Source organism: Myzus persicae, unplaced genomic scaffold (genome assembly GCF_001856785.1).
Source record: "Myzus persicae strain clone G006 unplaced genomic scaffold, MPER_G0061.0, whole genome shotgun sequence".
Classification (NCBI taxonomy): Eukaryota; Metazoa; Arthropoda; class Insecta; order Hemiptera; family Aphididae; genus Myzus; species Myzus persicae.
The window spans coordinates 778,797-797,716 of record NW_019104266.1 but is presented as its reverse complement, the minus strand read 5'-3'; positions in this window follow the sequence as shown (position 1 = coordinate 797,716).

Sequence of the window (18,920 nt, the reverse complement as noted above, 5' to 3'; positions counted from 1 at the left end):
TTTTTTTTTGGGGGGGGGGGGGTAATTTTTTTAAATATAATTAGTATTTTTAATTTTATAAAAAAAAAAATAAGAAAGTCAATTTGAGGATGGTTTTAACCCCCCAAAACCACTCCCTGGACGCTGCCTGGTAGTAACGTTATCCAGGAAACATCTATACTCGAAGTCTTTAGCATTGCAATTTGCATAAAAAAATTGTCTGAGTTGTAATTTTTCAATCATATTTAACTTATTTCTATCCAGATTTTATTGCTATTACATTTTCATATTGTACAGGTAAAAATGTATACCTTGGAAACATTTTTGACGAATATATATTGTGATTTTTTCATATTGGATCATTTCTTTGTTTAAAAACATATCTTTTTTAGTACCTATACCACCGCCCATGGTATTAAATTTTAATAATTTTTTGCTTCATTGTTATAAATTATTTGAATAAATTTATAATAGTTAATGATCTATGACTGTATGTGAGGCGTTCAGTACAGCAACAGCACTGACCGCGGTATCACGTTCGTATGTATCCTGAATTTAAACATAATACACTTTAACAAAGGAACTAATTGATTGACTTTAATGGTCACTGGTCGGTAATGCACGTGAAATGCCTTATCCCGTATTGATACAAATTCAGTAAAATAAATTTAATTTAAATTTAGCAAGTATATAAATACACTTTACACTTTTTGTACAGTATTGGGATTTGAGACTCAGCCTACTAGGCATATTTATCCACAATTGTAGATATAATAAAATGTTTTTGACTACAGCAAAATACTTTGACCACTGATGAGGACGTTATTATAAGCTAGACTCTATATTATATTATAATTATTTATAGTTTATAGTTGATTAGTTGAGTTGCATTAATGAAATAATTTTCACATGGCCGAAGTGCGTTTCACTCTAAAATAACTTACGTCCCTATATCTCATATCGCATACGAATTATAATTCTTTTTATTTGCAGAGTGGAAGAGTCCAAGGTTGCAGTAGTATCGGACAAAAAAAAAAATTGCGCCCTGGGCGACTGTCACTTTACGGGCTATGGTAATATAAAATAGTTAATGCACCTTATTATGACATATCATAATCTGTACCATAACATTAATTTAATATACTGTCTTGCATGGTTATGTAAAAAAAGGAGACCCTGCAAATAGTTCGATCGCCCTTTGAATAATCGACCATGAGAATAATTATTGCCTACTAATCTATATTTAAAATAAAACATTAAACATTAAATATTTTAATTTAAATCATTTTTTTTCTTTGCTTAACTTGTATAATACACAGAATTGTTTTAAGAACTATTACTAATTCAACTTAAGACGATGATGCACATTGTTGATTTAAGGAACTGATCAATTAATATCTCGTTGAATTAAGAGGGTAGGTGCTTTAAGGCAGTTAAATACATAGTGAATTTCTTATTCATTATATGATTAATGATTATACTAATTAACAGCTTCCGACTCGTTTTTAAGCTGTCGAGTCTGTTCCTTTTTTTTCTATAAATGTCAATAAAATTTTATTGGTTTGGTAAAAAAGCACGACAATTAATTCAGTTAACTACAGTTAAAAACAGTTTAACTCTTGGTAACTTGTTACAATAGTAGTTGAAAAATATTAAAAATATATAGGCACAATTTTTTTTTATAAGTATTTAAAGTTCAAATGTTGACAATATTTATCAAGTTGAAAATTGAAGTTTGTAGTTTAAAATGTTCAATGGTTATATAATAATGGTTATCATTTTGTTGCAATTCGGTTCCAAAACGTTCCTATTTTACATAGGTATATTTAATATTTTTCCAGCAACACTGATAATTTAAGAATAATATTAATTCAACTTACCAACTACCATATTAATAATAAGTAATAATAATATAAAATATCCTAAACTAACATACAGTCTCCGCTCAGAATCGTTTTTCGTATTCAATGATTTGATGTCATTGAATTCAAATTTAATACCATCCATTACAGTGACCTCTTCTTAGACACCTAATTGTATAGCAGAGCGATATCCACTTACCCGCTTTTTATTGCCATATTATTATGATTTATGAATAGTTATGGAATATAGTTAAGTATATTTTTGGTAACTTAAATATAACGAATGTAATATATTTTATAACAATTTTAGCATTGACTTAAGAATCATGTGAAATAATATGATCGTATTAAATGTAAATTGTAATAAATGTATAGATGGCGGAAGATTTGAGGGCTTGAGGTGTCAATATGTCATATTATATAGTTACTTAACAACGATTCATGTACAATATATCAATACACATACATAAACATCGCATACACATGGGTAGAATTTATTTTATAGACATATATTGTATATTTATGTGTATTATTCACGTTTTTTTTATTTTTGCATTAAAACAATTTTATTACCTATATTATGTTTGATATTTTAATAAATAATAATACACTTATGGACGGTATATAACCTCCAAAACCCGTATGACCTTATATATAATTTAATTTATCTATACGTTCGACTCGGTTCATCATATTAATATTCATAATATAAAACTGTTGTTCGTAAATAATAGACATAAATTATGTGACTCGAAAATCCACAAATATAGGTAGGTACTTCAATAGAATTTTTTTTTTGAGAACTCTATAGCTATATACTTCAAGAACTGTTAGATTCTAAAATAGTAGTTACCTACAACTTTATTGGTCTTGCAGTGATTTTTAAAATCTTTTTCTGTAATTACCAATTTTTGAGAATTGTAATGCTCAACACATATTGGTTCAGTATTTTTATAGATAAAAATTCAGTCTTGATAGATATTTAAAAAAAGATATTTTTCGATTTCCCAGATTCCAATCAAAACAATTTTTAGAATACAATGGCTTATTAATGTATTTAAAAATTTAAATTACAGACTTACAACTTGAACACTCTCCTACGCCAATGGCGGAAGCGGAATGAGTTCCCATCCTCCACGGTCTCTGCAGTTTATAATACTGTCTGAATTTGAAATTTTTAAAACATTCTATAACTCTATATTATGTACAATAATTAGGTATATTATTAAATTATATACTTGCATTGTAGATAGTTTGAAAATAATTCAGTAAATTATAACAAAATTGTTTGTAGAAAAATATATAAATAGTGCATGCTACTGGAAAATTAAAATGTATTTAAGTGAAATAGTAGGTACTTACGTACATTTAGTATTTATTAATTATTTAATTACGATAAGAAATGTACCTGAACATTTAATTTGCATTTATCATTTTTTAGTAAATCCTATTTTTACACAAATATCATTTTATCAAATAATATAGTTGTATGCGATTGTTTTTGGAAACAAATCTAGTGTAGCTTACCTCATTTTAATAGAGAATTAAGTTACCAATAGTATTCAAATATATATAGATATAATTATAAATTAATCAAATATCCTTAGAAATATAGGTTGACACTCCGACAGATTGTCTTCGCTGAGAATTGTTTTTCGTAGGAATACAATGATTTCATATCATTGAATTCAAATTTAACACATTCATTGCAGTAACTAATTTGACTCTTAATTTACAGCAAAGTGCTACCAATTTGTTCACTTTTTTATGCGATATTCACATTTACTAGAAATTCCAAGATTACATTTTTCAGGAATGGAAATGTCCTACAATATGTACAAACGAACAGTAATATACTATATACAACTGACACATTCATTGTCATTAACTATTAATTTTTATTTACATTACATCATTCTATATTACATCTATTATATCTACAAAGACTAGATTATTTTTGACCGAAAATAATAACGGATCTTTTGGGAACCCACCCAATTCTTACTCGGCCCATCAAGATTTTCCAAATCAATCCGGGCCTGGCAGCAGACTATTTTTAAATACCTATAATTTTAATTGTAACACTTTTACAATACCTAGTTGTGGGACTGGGCATAGGACTATTGTGTGTGGTGTCGAACGTTTTAAATGCGTTAATAATAGTCAATTGACCACTAATATATTATATAAAATAATACGATTTTTGTCGTGTGTTTATTATTTATGGTGCCACAGCAGGTCAGTAGACTCTGACCCCCCTCCCCCCGTAACGCCACTTGGTCCTCCCAATGGTTATGGGTTGGATACAGATTTTATTGTTATTATATAGACTGAAAAAACACAATGGAAATTATAAAGCGGTAGTAGGTATGAACAGGATTTAGTGTTTGGTTATTGGAGGACACTATAGTCTATACAGTTTCACACACCTCGGGGCAACATCAAATTATTGCATTCAAATATGAACAAATACAGAACTTCTCTAGTCAATTTTTTATACGAATAGGATGTCATATACTCATATTCATATAACTGAATTTTAAATTATATAGAAATATTCGAAAAATAACCTCTAAAGTAATATAAGCGGTATAGCTACAGGTACCATACTGTAATGATGAACCGTGTTGAATTTTAAATCGTTTGATAGAGCTACACGAATTGAACGAAACCATTGGAATACAGGTCCCAAATAGGGTTTTTCAGAAAGAAAATTATAAATATAGATATTATAATATAATAATTGTAACTATAATACCTAGGCACCTAGCTCTTGCAACACTCTGTTCCGAATGTCGGATGAGCCATAGGTTTTTAGTTTTTATACGCGACTTTACCTACTATATAATATAAACAGGTGCACAGTGCACACCATTACATAAAATGACCTTAATAAGATACATATAAGTATCGTGATTTTATAAACGTTTAAAATCAAAATTACTTCTGTCAGATTTATACCCTTGAGAAAAATTGTCTTCAACAAAATATGTATACACAAACAAATAATAACAATTATTTAATTACGTAATTGATCTATCATGTTTAGACAAGTATTTATCATCATTTAAATTTTGTTTTAAAACAAAATAGAATGAATCGTTTAAAATTATTATCCGTTAGTTGTAGGATTTACATTAATAATTGTAGTATAGCCACTAATATAGGTAAGGTACCTACTTGCCTATATCTACCGTCAATATAATTTAAGATTGTTAAACTTAATTATTTTGTTTATTAAAACAGTCCATTATATAATTTTTCAGAATTATTTTAGTATACACACACTGAGTTTTGTATGCGTATGTGTAAATTTAAAATTTAAATAACTGTAGATGAATATTGAATTCAGAGTTATGCATAGACAATTATATTTACAGATATAAAAAAGTTTAATATAATACAATAAATGGTGCATTAACTACCTAACATAATTAACTAAAATTAGAATTTTTTTTGTGAATTTTTTACAATCTTTTATACTTAGGTATCTATATGATTTGGTTTAGTCTTTAGTGTAAAGTTTGGATTATTTCAAAAACTATTACTGTTTTTTTAAAAATATTTTCTAACTTAATTTTAAGACTTTAGAACATACAAATTTTATAAAGAAAATTTTTTTTTACAATTTTTTATTGTTTTAATTTTTTAAATTGTTTACTCTTTTGATAAAATATGTCAAAAAATGTTTTAAAAGAAATATCTTCAAAAACATAAAATCATAAGATCGTGTATGGATATAGTACCTACTTTGCAAAAAAATTCCAAAATTATTTCTAAATTTGGTTAATTGAATTAGGTAGTTAATGCATCATTTATTTTAATATATTAAACTTCCGTCTTATCATTAAATGTAACTCTGAACTACTTACTCATCTACAATTATTTAAGTTCTCAATTTACATAATAAGCGTATAAAAGATAAAACTAAATGTGTGTAAATACATATACATATACATATGTGTGTAATACTTATATTAATCAGAAAATGGCATTAGTGTTAATAATAATAATAATATGGTGTTGTTTGAAAAAATTGTGTCTTACGATAAATTTGATCACCCAGAATATATTTTTACTTTTTATAAAAACGATTATTTTGCTTATGAGTAATAAGTGTCTGCAACTGTCAATTATCTTGTATATAAATTATAAATCAATTTGGAGTTCATTGATTGAATAATATTAGAGTTTCATTGAAAGTATCATCTACTTAATATTTATTTTATTACAACATAATAAAATAAAACAACGTATAAAACAACTCAGAAGTCTCATTAAATATTGACCTTGATTAGTGAAATTTAATATAGAATTCGTGGTTTAATAAATATATAAATATAATTCAATGGATGACTATTGTTATTATGTGTAAAAAATGTATAGCGTTATAATGATTTATTATTTATAATACAACACAACAAAGAATATTAAATTATATTAAAATACAAATTTCATTTTAATATTATAAAATACTTTTGAATAGAGCATTTGAAATACTTTCAAAAGTGTTCATAATATAGCCAGTAGGTAGCGCATTTAAAATACGTGCACCCCGGGGCGAAATAATTTTATTGCTCTCCCCTCCCCTCCCCTCCCCTCCCACTTATTTTCAATCACTACTGTTTACAACCTCAGACATTCCCTCTCCACCTTCAATTACTGAAAAATGTACTGTGCCCCCTGCATGTTTCTAATAACAGTTTAAAATGTATATTTTATATGGTTTAACAGTTTTAAAAAAACTAACACTCAACTAACACACTCAATAAAACTGCTGGCCCTAAAACTGTTAAAATCTCGTCGTTGGGTGCATTCGCCCCTTCACCCCCTAAATGTACCGCTGAATATAAGCATTACTGGGAAACAGTTGTATTCTAAAATTATACTTCATTTGGAATACTATACCCATGTCTGAGTCTATGATGCTACAACACAAGTGGTTTACGTTCGAAAATCGTATTAGCATAACACTATTAACGCTTGTTAGCTGTAACATAATATGCGGGCAATATACCTAACCTAAATAATATGTATCACGAATTTCGGAATATATAACGTAGGTATATCATTATTAATGCAAAAATTGATACACCCTGTATGATATATAGTATATATACATGAACTGGCAACAATCGTTAAGTATGGGTATACTCGATATTACACATCATATACAACTTACTTTGTATCTGAACTGCTACAAACTGTACCCAAGTAATAGACCACGGTATCGTCAACTCTAAACCTAATAAATACAAATACAGATATATAGATATATGCAATATACATGTATATTCTTCTGTGTTACGTGCCTACACATACATACGTGTAAAATAAATAACACATAAATACGGTGTGTACCTATCTTGCATCACTGACGTGTCGTTTCTGAACTGGTTCGATGTGCCTCAATAATCAAAATTATAAACATTCAATACACAATCAATTCACGTGCGATTCAAACCGATTTCGGTCCGAGTTCCCTTAGATACTCCTATAAGTCTTATACGCGTAGGTACGAATTATGCAGTATGACGATACTGCATGATATGTATTATAGTTGGTAGTCGTACGGAATATATAAGGCACCGGGACAAACGATAAAGTCTCTTTTTACTTTTTAGACATGCAAATCGAAAACAGTAATCGTGCATGGCCTTAACGTTCATTTTAAAAGATTTTTTATTACTTAGCGAATACATATATATACATATATATATTTATACAACGTTTAAAAAATATAATATATAATATGTATACGACCGTTTATTAAAATGGCTATCGCGTAATTCGAAGGAAGTCGGTAGAGTTGGCGAAAAAAAAACAATATATACACGCAAACGGGTTTTCCTGGCTGGTTTAATGTTGACTGGATTAAGTAGGTCGAGGTCCTCTGTACCAAATGATTCATCCACCCACCCAACTCGCTGGTCAACCCGGGTGACCTTACCGGTCGAAAGGAAATATTATTTTGTTTGTTCAGAGCTCGACAATGTGATTTTTATTTCACGTCTCCGTAATATGCACAACGCGCGCCATATACCTACCAATACAATCCACTACCAAAACCGTATACAATATGTTATATTATTATAATAATATAATAGTGTAATATCGTTACTATTATTATTATTAATTACTATTATTGTAAAATACGCACAGGTAGGTACTCGTATTAAATCGACGAGCACAATACCAGGCTTACCTATACCGTGTTTTGTATGTTGTGTACTTGTGTAGGTTATACGGTGTACCACATATACCACCACAACATAATATTATGCACGTCATATGACATGTTGTATATCACGTGTATAAGTGTATTGTGTAATGTGTAGAGTCACTGTAGTTAGACGAATATTATATTACGCGAAAACCACCAAATCTGTATCGGCGTGGCGGCCGTTTATACGGCGAACAGTGATGAAAAAACGGGTTTTTTTTTTCGACGCGTTACGTCACAAATCGAGCGATTTGAGTAAAAAATAATGACTTTCTGGGTCAACGAATTAATTATAATTATTAAATTACCTACACTTTATAATAGTATACAACAATAAATTAGGTATTATCATTTATCACTAATACTTATCGCTTGCGTATAGAATATCCATGATATCCTCTTCCATTACTAGGTACTCATTATAATTAATTCGTTAGTTTCATCTCAACGTCCGAGGAAACACATAATATAAAATCCAGGTATAATACTATTATCGTGATAGTTAATTACTATTATGTCATGTGCGTTTAAATATCACAAACAACAGATTCTTATGGAATAATCGGAAATTTAAATAGGTGTATTAAATAAATTAAATTTATGTAGGTATATAATATTAAAATAACCATTAGTCCTTAACATATTGTTGGACTTTCTGTGTCCAAATAAAGCTCGGGGTAACGACGGCCTCATCGAGACGCCATAATATGAGGTGTATATGGAAAATCTTATAAATTTGTCTTTATCATGGGTTACTTCACTTACCTAGTACCTACTACCTATATATATTAGTATGTATAACCCCTCAATTTTGTGATTGGAATGTCAATGTACTTTATTCGCTTTTTTCACACACACACACACACACACACACACACACACATATAATATATTGTATTAAATTAAATATTATTACTTTGATGGTTTTCGCCTTGGCACCTGCGAGGTCGTATTCTTCTGAAATACCGATTTCTTTGATATATATTATATATATAATATACCTAACAATAATATGAGATACATGTTTTTCGCTTTATTGGTTGTCGTTTAACAATATCAACACGAAATCTATTCGCAACCAATTTATTCTTCCTTGAACACTTGACTACGAGTATTTAGAGGAAGGGATTATAATATTATATTATATACCTATAATGTGTGATGCATGCTATAGGCTACTGCAGTGGTATAACTTGGAGTACATTTTTGGTTAAAATACATAATTTATATTTAATATATTTTTTTAGGGAGCACCCTAATTTATCAATAGTTAATTTATACACGTGAACACTGTATAATATATATGTGTCCTCGAAGTGTTGTAGAATTATAAAATTTGTGATAATATGTGGATTTGAAACTTCGCTTCAATGTTTCTGTGACAAAATATTGCACAATTGGAATATATAAAGTTAATACTATCCATATTAAAATGTGTAATGTATACAACTTAAACTGTATATGTGTACCTCTTTACAATATTTATATTTTAACAATCAATTAATAATTACATATAAAATACACATTAGAAAATATTCAACAATAATGCTTTTTAAGAATAAATAAACGTGTTGCAATGTACAATAAATTAGAGCTCAGAACGGTAAGAAAAACGATATCTTTGGTCGCAGGTCACCACCATGAAATGTTAGGGGGCAGAATTACGCCTATGCGTGCTGGAATAAAATGTAATAAGGTTGTAAACGTTCCTGTATTCTATAGTGTGTATACTAAACCAAGTACAGGTAAACCATAACAAATACCGATAATATAATATAATATAATAATATGCATCTTATAAACAGTTATAACTATACACTAATACACTATACACTATATTATGGTGAACTACACGACATGTTTATAATTATTTGCATGTAATAATAATCGATACTTATTATAATATTCTATTTATATTATATACATTATAATTTATAGTGTTATATGAAAGAAACAGATATAATAATACAATAATTCATACACTTACCTATTTAATATACTATGCACTTGTATGTAAATAAGAATTATGAAGTTACAAGTTTTAATTTTGAAATTGACGTTAAGATTTTTATGATTTTTTCATTTTATATATATTGCACGTACAATAATATAGTATGATATTTATGTTGTAAAAATTGGAGAGATGAAAATTACATATCGGTTTCTGCTATACCAGGCACTATTTAATATTATATATATTATATTTTATATATTGTGCCCTTAGGTACACGTTTTGATTTTGAAATTGATGTTAACGATTTTCATGATTTTTTCATTTTATTTTACATACTGCAGTATTTCATTTTTATGTTGTAAAAAAGTGGAGGGATGAAAATTAAACATGTTATAATACACTAGGCACTATTCAATAAAATATAAATAAATTACACCGGTGCAATTATGGTACATGCAATAGATTTTAAAACTACACAAGTTCTCCGTTAGAAGTTCGGTGTAAGCTACTCATTTAGTATGATTTATATTATAACCGCTTTAAAAACCCGAGGAGAAATAAAATACAATATAATATTATTATATACAACAATTATACAAATAATTATAAATGATAGTAATAAAAATAATTAATTGATTAAATATAGATATACCAATATTATATTATGCTTGGCTGAGTGGCTTGACAATAATTCGAACGGATAAAAACTGCGATCTGTGAAGTGTAGTTCTGTGTACCTATATGGTGCAATTTATTATGTACATTATTATTACTTAAGTATACTCAGTGGATCCGATGCCTGCATACACATCATAATTATTTAATATGAAATATGAATTAATTATGTGATGCACCTATAAAGTACGGTATATTCGTGAAGACTCTATTTTTGTACATTAGTCAAACTTGCGAGTTGTGGGGTGAAAGGGTTAAGTTAGTTATAAATTTATAATAACCTTAAGTAAATTACTTTTTTATAGTAACAATATTAATATATACAATAATTACAATTACTATTAGAAATGCTATGCTGATATGTTTTCAAAAATAATAATATGTGTACACTGTACACTATATGCACCTATGACCTATTAGTTGTTAGTTATTACATCTGGAATCCTAACATGTAAATTCGATGCCTATAGGTATAACAATTCATAACTTTTTATCAAATACATATTTTAGAATTTATTACTGTGGTACAAAACATTTATCATAATAATTTTAAGTATTTTTTTAAATTACTTTGGTTAAAAAATAAAATAAATTAAAATATTTTTTTTCATAAAATTGTATAGTTTGAGTTGCATGATTAATTGAAAAGATATCAAAATTTGAATCATAAGCTGATACTAAGTAGGCACCATGTATAAACTATACAATTGTGAAATATTTTTGTAAACGTTTAAAGTAACCTATAGAGTAGTAATATAGACTGCACTTACAGGTAAGTATAGAAGAGTATATTAATATATATATATATATTTAACGTCTCTACGTATGTAAATGTTAGGCCTTCGGGTAGTGGGTATGAGTGCTATGACTGTGTGTGCAAGGCCATGTACACTTGTGAACAACCCTGTGTAATGTGTTGTAGATTCTTCGAATAAAACGCGACGGTACATATTAGATTCGATTTAATTTAATAAAACGAATATGGATAGGTATTATATCATTAGTATACATAAGTATTATACACCTTATTAATGTATTATAGCTAATATTGCTCGCATATTAGAAATGTGAAAATTAATAATAATACACTCGGTGAATGGCCATGTGTGTGCCAAGGTAAACGGTATAGGGCGTTTCAAAATTCAAATCAGAAACTGCGTTAGGTATAATAGCTGGTTGTGGCGCAGTGATCAGGGGAAACAGATATTTTAAGGGGATCATGAATAATAAGGGCCGTGTGTATAATATTATAAGTTCACCTTTGATTAGAGGTAGTGCATATTATATCGCCGGCGAACTTGTGCGTAACCACACTGAAACAATATTTCATTTGATTTAATTAAAACAAAAATTAAAACACGTTTTGACGATTTTTTTTTCTGTTATACATATATTATATATTATTCTTAGGACACTGATCCGTTTGTCCTTGTGTATCGGGATTTCGATTGAAATATATAATCATATACAATATACATAGTCACATAGATATGTGTATATTATGTAGGTGCCTTCAGCATACTGGTACCTAGGTAAATACTAAATAGATAATCATTTCGAATTATACGAGTCTCATATAATACTATGTGTGAATAGCGAACAATATGATATTCCAGTTAAACAATATGCATCGAGGAGGTCTGTCATTATTACTAAAATATTAGTGTTATTTGTATTAACCCATGTTTAGTACGTACACAGTTTAACTTATAAACGCTGATCGGTGAACGGTTGGAGGTCCTTTACATTTCCTATGAGTTGGCAATAAATAACTGTTATTGCCGGTAGCTAAAAAACACACATACACACACACACACACACACACACATATATATATATATATATATATAAACACGATAAATATATTATCATAACTGCAATATTATATAGGTTTGAAATTAATTTAAGGTCATTCATTGTGTCTCATCAAACAAGTACCTAATACAGTTTTAGTAGTAAAAGTGTTTTTTGGCAACAATGCTCATTAGTCAATAGTCATTAGGGATCAGACATCCTCGTCGGTAAGCCAAACATTTGAAAGATTTATCAGTTGTCATTACAAGCACAATTCACAAGCCTTATTAAATAGCATGGCAATGTCCTTTACCGTACAGACAGCAATAGCATTATGATTAATATAGCTGGGTGTCCGAGTGTTCGTAAACGCGATCTCGTTTTATCTCTGTTTGAAAAAGAAAAAAAAACTATTCGCAAAAATATTCTGAGAGAGAATCTCTGAATCCGATGACACTGGATCTTTCGAGAATTACCCCATATCTTGTGGCCTCAACCGTTTCAAATAGGTATTAAAAAAATAGACCCGCCGCAATTTAGTGATTTTTTTTATTCATCAGCTGTAGTGTGCCGTGTCTATTGAACTCCGACGACTGAATAAAAGTGAACGGATTTTAGAATCCGAAAGGAGACGATTTGAATCGAGTCATGCGCGTACGTCATTCGCGCAGTAGATACCTAAATATAATAGGTACCTACGTATTATATTATACAATCGAAAATGAGCGACAGGTGAACTGCATGTAGTGATAAAGTACATATTCGTATATTAATATATTTTAATATATGAGTATTGAGTATGACATGTATAGTACATATATATTATATAATAGTAGTACTCAGTACGTCACGATGGTTGGCGAGACGTACACAAATAAACACGAGTTGGTTTTACTCTCATATTGTTGTTGTTAGCTGATTATTATTAATTACGTTCGTACACACTTGTCATTTTTTTTTGTCTATTAAGCCGGAACTAGGACGAGGTCTTCCGGCCGTGTCAAACATTCACTGACGAGAAGGGGCAAAAACCCCCCTATATTTTATGCGAATGAATATATACAAACGCATTATATGAGCCGAGCAAACAACAAGTTGCACGACAAGTTGACAAATTGACAAATTTTTTTAACTGAAGTCGGTGCAGTGTGCACGCAGATACTTTATATATAGGCAGAGCAGATATATGTATAGGTACATTATAGTGCAATTTAATATGGAGGGGATTTATTATATAATAATTGTATTTCTATCATTTCAGTGTTGAAATGGGGGGGAAGGGTTGTAAGCCCTCCCCGTGTCTACAATGTTATAGGTATGCATGAACTCTAGTAAGCGGTAATTTTTTAAATTTTTGACCGTATGACTTATATATATATCAGTTGCTATACATATAAGTATACCTACACATGGAAGGATCATCGGTACAATACTTAAAAATATATTTGTCACCATCATAGTCATACTTATTTTAAAAAAGTCAATAGTACGTAACATAATATTTTGTTGTATGCCACTTACAATTTACCAGTTACCATTACGAGTGTAAGTATTATTTTGTTGTAACATGACTTGTAACGTTTCAGGGTGTATTACATAGAATTGCATTTTTAATTATCATTATATATTTGTATATACGTACATACCATATTATGATGTAATAGTAAATAGTAAGTTGCTTACATTTTATCGGTTATCATTCTTTTTTTCCTATCAAAAAGTAAATGAATAAATAAATTAAATAGCGCGTTATTAAAATAATATTGATATAGGTACACTCTACGCTGCAGTAATCAGTTATTATTATACACTATTTTTCGGAAGTTGTATCTGCTGTACTTACTTCTTGATGTCCTGTCCTGTTTAATTATATAATATAGTTTATAATTTAATCTAGTTTTTTTTAACTTTTAAGCACCTAACGGATATCTATTTCAAGATCTAAGTGATATTTTCCTATGTATCCCTATTGAGTGCCTTCCTTTCTACGATTTTTTCAAAATGGTAAATTGTAAACTAATTTAAAAATATATTTTTATTATTTTATCAATAAGAACCGCTTGCTGAATAAACAAGGTAGGTAGTTAAATAACTTAAAATTGTTTAGCTGAGAACCGATTTTCAAAAACATATCAGTATAAATATAATAATTTATTTTCAGCTTTTCTGAAAAATGTGTCACTTACAATAGTTTGCCTTCTAACCACCGTTGTGTTGTACATGGTGTGTATACATACAACTCTAGGTTATTGAACAGAGATGTCTAAACACAAATAAACAGAGACAGCCAAACGATTGCAAATTTCATGTTTTCTTAAGAGTATAAAAAATAAAAATTATATTTTATCATGAGTATACCAAGGTGGTAAGGTATCAAAGTTGTGCACAATTTTATATTTGTCGTGTGCGCGCACACACGTAATTTATATGGAAACCAGATTGCCTAGAATCGTTTTCGATCGAAAAGGTCACACTATCGATGAGACGCTATGTTTACCTACGTACATATTATTATTATACAGGTACCTACGTTTAAACCATATACCTACATACGAAATATATAATTAAAGTGCCAATAATTATAACAAATTAGACGGACTGCGACTACACCTATATAGCAGGCGTTGAAAATCGTTAATTCGGTCATGTTCAAAATATTATATTGTTTATACGTTCAATAGGAATATGTATTACAATATTTTATCCCGCGATGATTACGATATCACGTATCAAGTATATATTATATTTTAAGAAAAGAAAATGCTCGAATAGCATTAGACAACTCGTGTGTAGGTATATATGGTTAGTGACAGTGGTGAACACAAGAAGGGGTTAGGGCAAAGAGGCGTTCGTCTTCTTTTGGCTATGTTTATTGCGTTATTTTTATATTCTTATATTGGAAAAAAAGAAATTTAATTTTTGAAAATTCCTCTTTGTGTGACTCTGGATCAATTGCTGATTCGTCATTACATTGTACCTTGCATTTGGTTAAAAAAAACGATATTCTGTAGTGCATAGGTAATTTGTTTGATTTTGATAATTTAAAAAAAAAATAGATACACTCGTTAGTCGTTATGGATGACTCTATAAAGTATTTAGAATTTTATACTGTGTGCGGAATAACGATTTCAAAGTAAACAACAATTATTAAAACTTTGGGAAACAATTGGATGCAGAATGACATAATTACATTCGAATACAATTTATAATATTATAGTGTACGATCATAACGATAGAAAAAAATAAAATGTCATTCTCGTTATGGAGAATAATTGCGTTAGATACTCGAATAAGACGCGAGAACCTTGTCGGAACTCGTTGGCCAAGTTTTTATTATGTTAAATCTCAAAATCACTGGGCTCCATATACGTTTCGTCTAAATTGAATTTGAAACCGAACCAGCGTGTGAGTGTTGATGGGTCGACGACTGAAGAGTGTTTGTTTTAAAATACTCGAGGGTCGAGGCATCGAGTGACAATTGATTATATTTTATTATTATTTATTTAAATAGGTATACTTTCGGTAATTTTAATGCTGTCGAATTCGTATTAACGATCATGTGGATGCAATTTCTTTGAATCGGCTATACTGCAGGCTACAAGCAATATACTATATTATAATATACTGATTAGTGATTATTGAACACTGATAGAGTGTACTTATTAGAGTGATATTGGTACTCATCCATGACATTAATACATAAATCGATGTTGTATTGGCGTAGATACCTATAGTATAATATTATTAGCTATTAGTAGTTATTACTCTTTAAATGGAAACAAAAGTTCACATTTTTACTGCGACGTTTCTTGGGTATAGGATTATTCTGTAATAGCTACTTAATATTATGGAATTTGTTATAGCTTATAATCAACTTGTTTTGTACAGTTATTGTTAATATTATTATACACGTCAAAGTACCTATAACTTCAACTTAAGTTCTTGTTTCACTTACTTTACAAATAAGATATACACCATAACTAATTACTAAACACTTAAATAGATGAGTTTTTTATACTATTATCATTGATTAAATTTAATTAATGCTATTATATACATTTTGAGTGAAGCGAAATAGGTGGGAATACAAAATGATTATTAATTATTAGTTTTACAATGGTTTTAAAAAATATATCTTATCTATTACTTCATGAACACATCTATAAGCTTAAGGTTAAGTCTCATTTAGGACCTTTATACCTGGTGATGTATCGACAAGTGCGAACACCACTCAGAATAATTGTTTTCCGAATGCACTCAACACATCACAACAAACTACCGTCGGTTCCGAGTTGAATGAAGTGAAATAAGTAACTAATATCCGATCTCTGTATTATTTCTGAACTTTTTTAAAATTTAAATTTGTAAAAAAATAATGATTTCTCGAAAAATAATGTTTAGGTACAATACAAAATATATGATATTATAATATGTACTGCTGACATAATATCTGATATTTAAACTACAATTTGAATATTAATATAAATAAATGTAAAAGGTGAGCGAGCATCCTTAATGAGTAACCTTGAATATGCCTCAATTGTAAAAGCATCAGCTGTGCATGTGCGAGTATATCTATATTATAGACTATAGTATACGAATATATAATAAAAAATAAATAATTTATTATTATGCTTTTCAGTTTTCAGCCACTGTTTTATTTCAGATGATTATAGGACTGCTTATATAAATGTGAATCGCTATCTTTACTTTTGTAACATTTTGTTAAATTATATAATGTGTTTCCTTGACGGTACCTATTGATTTCCTTTGGGTTTCGAAATGTGAGTTTATATTTTATCATTCAATCGAAATAATTTTTATGTTTATTATCATTATTTGGCTGATGACTTTATGCAAAAGCTGTAATAGTTTTTTTTTTCATAAAAAGATCTATACATTTGTTATTTAATTCCATTCTGTTATCCGTTTACGAGCGTTAAATTATTACTGAATTATTACAGATATTATGAACTACAACCTAAATTTACAATTTTTTTTAGTAAAAATAAATTAATACATAAACACATTTTATATTTCTCGTAATCATGTAACTTAAAAGCATTTAATACTATATTTTATCAATTATTTTCATTTATTTTAAGAAAAACGTATTTCTATTTATTTGTTTAAGATGTCATTATTTTATTTTTATTTCATGATGTAGGTACCATTGAAATTAAAATTATAACTCAATTTATTTTTCAGAGGCTCAAAGGCTCGATAGTATAATTTTGTGGGTAAAGCATTATTATAGCAGAGTCTTGATGAGTATTGAATTGTATAATATTATATAGAATTACTTAAGTTAATAGGTAGTTTTCCTGCAGCGTAAAAATATAATTTTTTATGGAATTCTTTCTCTTCCTTGTTCTTTTGTTTCCATTATTGATTTATATATTATTTACTATAGGTTCTTCAACTAATTACCGACCTTAACCTTAACAATGGTATAGATCTGGTAGGTAGGTACCTACCATAATACTATTGTTTAACTTGTCATGTTGCTAAAAATGAGTTTTGTCATGCAACACAGTTGGATTTCAAACTTTTGTTTTGTACAAGCCACACATGTGTTACTTTCTTAAAACGATTATTTTCCTTTTGTAAGAAAACAAGTTGAATAGCCGGAACACCAACTATATTATATGTGTAATGTGCATTGTGTTAATATATTTTAGAAGAGGCATATTTGTATAAAAATAATTGTTAGAAAATTATATAATTATATGATTTTAGTTGGATGAATTTTATATGGAATATTAAACTATTACTCGTTCAATAGATAGTTGGATTTTGTATAGGACAGTATAAAGTGTGTACGATCGAGTAAATGTGTAGGTATTTTAATTATGATTTATCATCATTGCTTTTAAATTTGAAAAAGTACCCTGCCCAGCCACTCCTCGGTTTGTGATAAATTATAATTACAAATTAATTATAATATTACACATTTTCGATTTATTGATTTATTAATTTCTTCGAGGCAACACATATTTGGCAAGCTAGTAATCAAGCAATAGTTATATTTGTAATAATTATAAAATTCATAGAAATTACCTAGATGAGTAAACATGTACCTAATAAATAATATTGACTTTGAATGTAGATATTCGCTGCTTAACGTATAATATAGCTAGGTAATATATAATTTATTACCTAAATAAAGATAATATATATTTTAAAAAGTGAAAACACACAATACGATAAAATTTACTTTTTATTATTTTCACTTAATAAATTGTTTTGATTGTTTTTAACGAATGACGATTACTATAGGCTATAGTCTATAACTAGGAATTCAATGACAATAGGCAATAGCCAATAGTTATTAGAATTGATATTTATAACGTCTGCCACAATTATTTACAGATGATAATCATCTATAATTGTTACTAGGTATAACTGATACTATCAAGGTGGACTTATGCAG